Source organism: Rana temporaria, chromosome 1, assembly GCF_905171775.1.
Source record: "Rana temporaria chromosome 1, aRanTem1.1, whole genome shotgun sequence".
NCBI lineage: Eukaryota > Metazoa > Chordata > Amphibia > Anura > Ranidae > Rana > Rana temporaria.
This window is the reverse complement of record NC_053489.1, coordinates 182,146,515-182,154,420: the sequence shown is the minus strand read 5'-3', so window position 1 is coordinate 182,154,420 and position 7,906 is coordinate 182,146,515.

Genomic DNA, 7,906 nt, shown 5'->3' with positions numbered 1-7,906 from the left:
AGATTTTAACCTCTAAGGAGCTGCACTGAGGGCAGACACCGGCTGGAATCCATCTAAAGGTATTGTTCACCTGGAAGAAGCAAGGCACCATCACCAACTGCCTTTTACCCCATCTGGGGCAGCTACATTTGGTGAGTAGGGACCTATGAGGAGAGCACCACAGTCACTTTAGCACTGGATCGTGAGAGATCGACACTGAGTTATATCACTTTACCACTTTCAGTATTAAAGATTTATTAGTGATTGCAATTGTGAACTCTGACAACATAATCCATCCATCTCTAGCAGTTTAACCACCAGAATATTATGGAGTAATGGGACCTGCGGTATAATTGTCTCTAGAATTGTCGTATGACCTTTCCATGCATATGGACTCATTCCATATTGATTGAGGATTTTTGCATTTGATTTATTCTACATATTTGGATAATTTATTAGTTTATTATGATGACAAATTTTCATTTATAATTAGTCACTTGGGAGGTAACAGAATACAGGAGCCTATACTATACCTCTATGCACATACAGGTTCTCTATAACATTTTTGCCTAAACAATATTTATCATATCCAGCAACCTGCTGGACTGCACAGGATCCTGACCATCTGTATAGAATCACATACTTATACACCCATACATATTTTTACTCTATATTTGTTTATTTTTTATACACGATACTTGGAAACCAACAGAGGTTGGTGGCCTAGGCATAGACACCTTTTTGCCACATCTATTACCAGTATAAGGGTAACCTCAACACACCATACCTTTATTCTAGTGTGTTGTTATTATAGGGATTCCCCCCATTATTGGATTTAGCCCCATTACAGGTTACCCAACACAGACACTTTTTTCTGGGAACTCACAATTATCTCATTCGGCCCCCACAGCAGCGTCACCCACCCTCTTCTTGCTCAAAAATGATGTGAAATTACAAAATTGAATAGTCTTTAACCACTTGCCATCCTGCGGCCGACTATTTACAGCCGCAAGGTGGCTCTGATCTGCTGGGAGGCCTCCGGTCATGCGCCACCGGGGGGGGGGGTGAGGGGGTTAGGGCACGCGCTGCCGGCGACGCGTGTGCATGACAGCCGCGTCAGACAGGTGCCGATGCACATGCCTGGCGGCCGCGATGTCCGCCAGGCACCCGCGATCATCAGTAACAGAGCCAGGGACGTGGAGCTCTGTGTGTAAACACAGAGCTGCATGTCCTGTTAGGGAGAGGAGACCAATGGTGTGTCCCTTGTACATAGAGACCACCATCGGTCACCTCCCCCAGTCAGTCCCCCTCCCCACAGTAAGAATCACTCACAGGGTACATATTTAACCCCTTGATGCCCCTAGCGTTAACCCCTTCCCTGCCAGTCCCATTTATACAGGAACCAGTGCATTTTTATAGCACTGTTCACTGTATAAATGTGAATGGTCCCAAAAATGTGTCAAAAGTGTCCAATCTGTCCGCTGCAATATCGCAGTCGTGACAAAAATCGCAGATCGCCGCCATTACTAGTAAAAAAAAAAAAAAAAAAAAAAAAAAAAAAAGGTAATAATTCTATCCCCTTTTAGGTCTTTGGAGGCACTGCAGGCATTACCATTTTGTTGGTCTAAAAGTAGGCAAGATTTAACTCCGTCAATGATGACAACAGTAAGGGTATGGAAAGCAGGCATAGCAAGAGAGGGCAATCTAAAAACAGATATATCTCCAAATACTCCATTATGGAGAAATCCCGAATTGGCACATTTAACTCATATTGAAAACCCAAGAGCATGAACAAAATTTGAAATTAAAAAAATATCACAAGTAATAGATAGGGGAAAAATATCCCCATTTGGAGAGATGAGAAAAACGGAATATAACGGAGAGTTATTTTTTTAGACACATGCAGCTGGTCCATGCCCTGGTAGCACGATTTCCTGATGGCATCCCGCAGCTAATAGAAACAGGCCTAGAACAACTGGTGAGAAAGAGAAAGGAAAAAGGGCTGATTTCAACTCTTTACACCCATTTAGTAAAAAAAAATTCCCTTTTCAGATCTTAGTCTCACTTCGAGACAAATTAATCCAATTTAAAATAACACATAGGAGCTACTATACACCGTATAAACTGTGCAAAATATTGCCATCAAATCCTCAAAACTGTTGGAGATGCGCAGGCATTCCAGGAAACTTTGGGCCAAATCCTCAAAAAAGCTGCCTAACTTAACTTTCAGCAGTTAAGTTACACAGGCGTTAAATTTCTACCTAAGTGCCCGATCCACAAAGCACTTACCTAGAAATTACACGCCGTGTAACTTAAGTGCCTCCGTCGCAAGGCGGTCGTCTGATCGAGGGGGCAATTCCTATTCAAATGAGGCGCGCTCCTGCGCCGGACGTTCGGCGCATGTGTGGGACGTCATTTTTCCCCGACGTGCATCGCGCGAACGTACTTTACGCCGGGCTTTGTGGATCGCGACGGGACAATAAAGTTGCGTCGGGTAAAAAAATTTGAAATGTAAAAAAAAAACGCGGCGATCGAAAAAAAAGGTTTGTTTTTACAAGGTCTAAACAGTTTAGGCCTTGTAAAAGCATCCCTAATTTTACGCATGCAAAACGTAACTTACGTAGAAAACACAAATCTAAAAAGCTTTGTGGATCTGCCTAAGTACTCATTTGCATACGCAAAGAGGCATTTCGACTCAAAATGCCCCCAGCGGCGGATGCGGTACTGCATCCTAAGATCCGACAGTGTAAGTCTATTACAGATGTCGGATCTTCTGACTATCTTTGGAAAAATCCTTCTGAGGATCGTTTCCAAAGATAGCCACAGGGATACGCAGGCTGAACAGCAGTTCCGCCTGCGTATCTCCTTTGAAGATTTGGCCCTTTATACATATATTCTGGACCTGTCCAAAGATAAGGTGGTTCTGGAGAGAGGTCCTGAGAGTAATTGAGGAAGCGACGTTAGTCCAACTTGACCTGGAGGCAGGGACCTGCTTGTTAGGACTCGTAGAAGAAATTATGACCCCCATAGAAAAAAGAATACAGGTGGGTTTGCTGCTTTTTTACGCAAGAAAGGCTATAGTATTAAATTGGAAAAAAGTGGTGCAATGGAAAAATCAGATAAATAATAATCTGTCACTGTATAAAGAGACATATTATAACAGAGGACATGGGGAAAAGTATAAGAAAATATGGGCAAATTGGATACAAAATGTGACAACAGCTTCAGGGTAGGGAGGCACAGAAGTGGGAAGGAACTACAGTAATGGAAGGAAGGGATAAGAATGAGATAAATGGGAATAAGATGTGAAGCAATGGAACGCAATGGAAGTCTGATGCGATTTTAACCACTTAAGCCCCGGACCAATATGCTGGCTAAAGACCCAAGGGGTTTTTACAGTTCGGGACTGCGTCGCTTTAACAGACAATTGCGCGGTCGTGCGATGTGGCTCCCAAACAAAATTGGCGTCCTTTTTTCCCCACAAATAGAGCTTTCTTTTGGTGGTATTTGATCACCTCTGCGGTTTTTATTTTTTGCGCTATAAACAAAAATAGAGCGACAATTTTGAAAAAAATGCAATATTTTTTACTTTTTGCTGTAATAAATATCCCCCAAAAACATATATACATTTTTTTTCCTCAGTTTAGGCCGATACGTATTCTTCTACCCATTTTTGGTAAAAAAAAAAAAAAAAAAAAAAAAAATCGCAATAATCGTTTATCGGTTGGTTTGCGCAAAATTTATAGCGTTTACAAAATAGGGGATAGTTTTTTTTTATTTTTTTATTTATAACAGAGACATCGGTCCGGCCGGACCTTAACATTACAGTCAACGCATCAACATTGGCATGGGGTAAGAAACATTACATTGCACATACGTTTTAATACATGGTGAACGTCTCAGTTGACCCCCCGCTAGGCCCGCCCCCCCCAAAGGGAGCCGCGGGGCCCAGGCGGGCGAGCCACCAGGAGTCTCTCACTCCCCAACACCCAGCCCAGCTGAGCTTTTTCCATCGATTCGTATCAAAGGTTGCACTGACTTCCACTTATAACAAAACCTGTGTAACTGAGTCCAACCGGTCCAGTCTCTCCACAGGGGATAGTTTTTTTTGCATTTTTATTTTTTTTACTAGTAATGGCGGCAATCAGCGATTTTTTTTCGTGACTGCGACATTATGGCGGACACTTCGGACAATTTTGACACATTTTTGGGACCATTGTCATTTTCACAGCAAAAAATGCATTTAAATTGCATTGTTTATTGTGAAAATGACAGTTGCAGTTTGGGAGTTAAACACAGGGGGCGCTGTAACATTTAGGGATCACTGTGTATGTGTTTACTAGTGTAGGGGGGTGTGGCTGTAGGATTGACATCATCGATCGAGTCTCCCCTATAAAAAGGGATCACTCGATCGATGCGCCGCCACAGTGAAGCACGGGGAAGCCGTGTTTACACACGGCTCTCCCCGTTCTTCAGCTCCGGGGAGCGATCGCGACGTCGTCCCGGATCGCTCCCCGAGCGGACCCGACCTCCGCATGTACCGGGGGGGGGGGGTCCCGATCGGACTCCCCACCTACGTCTAGCAGAGGACGTACAGGTACGTACATGTGCCTGTCCGTGCCATTCTGCTGACGTATGTACATGAGGAGGTCGGGAAGTGGTTAATAAATGAAAATGTGAAATGTATAGTTGTATATATGAAAGGAAAAAATCAATAAAGAGATTTATAAAAAAAAAATAAAAAAATTCTATCCCCTATTTTGTAGGCGGTATAACGTTTGCGCAAACCAATCACTATACGCTTATTACGATTTTTTTTTACCAAAAATATGTAGAAGAATACGTATCGGACTAAATTGAAAAAAAAAAAGTTTTTTTTTTTTTTTTTTTTAAATGGGATATTTATTATGGTAAAAACTAAAAAAAATAGTGTTTTTTTCAAAATTGTTGCTCTATAAATAAAAACCGCACAGGTGATCAAATACCACCAGCTCCGAATAGCCGCGCCGTCGTCCCGGATCGCTCCCCCCACGCGCTAGAAGGCAAGGACGTATATATACGCCCATCTGCCTGTCCGTGCCATTTTGCGGACGTAAATAGTCGTGCGGCGGGCGTTAAGTGGTTAAGAAAAGATATGAAAGTCCATATATGGGGTCCAAAGATGAATTGTGTCACACATTTGGGGGTGCCAACAAAGGAAATTAATCACTGCAAGCATTCGTGATCCACCACCACCTAGATTGGCTGCTTACCAGAGGCAAGAGTGTAACAAGCCTGTCAGATTGCCTATTGGAGTTTTGCAGAATTGGATGAGATGAATACGGGACCGCACTGGATATGCTCACGTCGTTGACGGAATTCATCTCCACATATACCCTAAACATCAAACACCTTTTGGTACTTGGGGATTTCAACCTCTGGGCCAACTCCTCGCTGTACCCCGTAGCCGACGCCTGCATCGACCATCTGGAAGGATTAGGTCTGCCGCAACTAATACAAGGCCCCACTCATGCCTCAGGCCATACGCTCGATCTCATTTTCAAACAAGATCTGGAAATTGACGTCCTGGAAAATGACCGCAACCATGGACCGATCACCATGCCATCAAATTCACAATCACCAAAAATGCCAGCCCAGAAAAAAAAAAAAAAAAAAAAAAAAAAAAAAAAAAAAGTGACAACTCACTGGACTAGATCTCAGAAGAAGCTCCACTCGGAACTCTTCAAAACAACACTAGGGAACAAAATAAAAAACAACCCAACAAAAACAAACAGCCACAGAAACACTTGACGCCATCAACAAGGCGCTACTACAGTCAGCTGACTTAGTAGCACCAAAACGCAAAACTTGCACCCGGAAAAACAACTCCAGCTGGTTTAATGACCAGCTGACGTTGCTAAAGCAAGAGCGTAGAAGAGCAGAAGCTGCGTGGAAAAGGTGCTCTTCAAATAAAAACCACACCATTTACAAGATAATAAAGAAATATCACAAAGAAATCTTCACTGCCAAAAAAAATAATTTCTCCAACATCATCGCAAATGCCCTTAACCGCCCCCGAGAACTCTTCTGGTACAATATTTTTTATTAAAGTATTTTAGACAAATCGACAAATTCCCACGCAGGGGATGCGAAAACAAAGGTATACATAAAGCACATAGTAGAAAACATACTATAAAAGGAACTAATCACAAATTACCACCGTCACCCCGGCCGGGGGGCAGTGCGATATGCCTGAGCCAAGAGGCCCAGGGGCCCAGGGGCCAAAGCAGATAAAAGGGGGAGGGAGCGGAGTTATCCGCAGAACGGGGGAGAAAGAAAAAAAAAAAGATAAAAAAATAAAGCAACAACAAAAAAACAAAAAACAAAAAAACAACCCTTGCACAATAGAGGAAGAAGGAAAGGAAGAAAAAAGCAGAACAGCGAGCAAAAAGCTCAGAAACACAGAGAGAAAGAAAGAAGCCTCAGGCTGGAAAAAAGGACAAGTTCAATTTAGAGCCCCAGACTAGACAGGTGTAAACTAGGGAATGTATAGGACCACCACGGGGCCCATACCTTGAGAAATTTAGCATGAGAGTCATGGAGGACGCTAGACATCTTTTCATGGATCATAAGAGTCGTCAGGGTATTCTTGACCTCTGGGAATGGAACAGAAGGTTTTTTCCAGGCCCTCGCTATTGTCCGCTTGGCAGCGATAAATAAGTATGTAGCCAACTTCTGTTGGTGAGAGAAGAGGCCTGGAATTGGGCAATGGAGTAATGCATATCTAGCGTCCTTACGGAAGGGGACATGGAATAGGGAGGATAATAGGCCAAAGACCCTTGACCAGAATCTAACTAAGCGGGGACAGGACCACCATATGTGCAGCTCATCCCCTCGTTGACCACAACCCCGAAAGCACCCGTCAGTACATGCAGGGTTCGACTTGGCAATGCGAGCTGGGACCCAGTACCAACGTAGAAGGACCTTATAGGCTGCCTCCAAAGTGGCAGTGTTGAAGGAGCATTTTGCTATGCTGGACCAGGCCTTACTCCAGTCTGCGAGATCAATAGGGGATAGATCACGCTCCCATTTAAAGTGGAGGTTCCACCTATCTAACTACTTAACCTTAAACACAAGGGCATAGTTAGCCTAAAAACCATTCGCCAAACAAAAAATGTTAAAATGTTTGTTTACCTTTCTTTATGGTCTGTGAAGCAGGCACTTCCTGGTCTGTCTGAGTGGGGCTGGGCGTGTCCATTTCTTTCCAGCATAGGGCTTCAGAATGCCAGGAGCTAAGATGGAAACGTCCATCGCTGTATTTTATAAAGTTTACTTTCTGATGAATTAAGAATGCTGGCGCCTAGATTCCTGGGACGGGTGAGTACATTATTGTACATGTACTAAGCGGGAGAAAGGATTTTTAAAAAAAAAATGAATTTCGGGGGAACTACCCCTTTAAGCACATAAGAAAGGGTAGTAGAAGAGCTACTGGAAGCAACTCTTCAAGCTGATCAGGCCAATAGAAGGAGCAGTGGCTCTGAGCACGTAGCCCAATCAGCCTTTGTTCTCCCTGTCTGACCCTCCTCCCGGAAGTGTTCCTTGGAAGTAATCACGTGACCTGTGAGGCTGGAACAGACTTCATCCTGATGGCCACAGGGCAGGCCTGAAGACTCTACACATTCTGCTTTCTTCACTTCTAAAGCAGCCCATGGATCCGGGACGAGGACTACAGGATGTTACAGATGAGCCTTCTTTCCTTACCTTCTTGTAAGTGTGTTTTGTACAATGTGTCATTAAAAGAACCTCTTTAATACTGCACTTAGGTGGTGCTTCCTTTCTCTACCCCTCTTTTGTTTATTTACCACAGAGTCAGCTCTCTGAGGACAGCAGCCGCCATTGAACAGCCACATCACCTGCATTTTTAACCATTGAACTGCCTGTTACTACT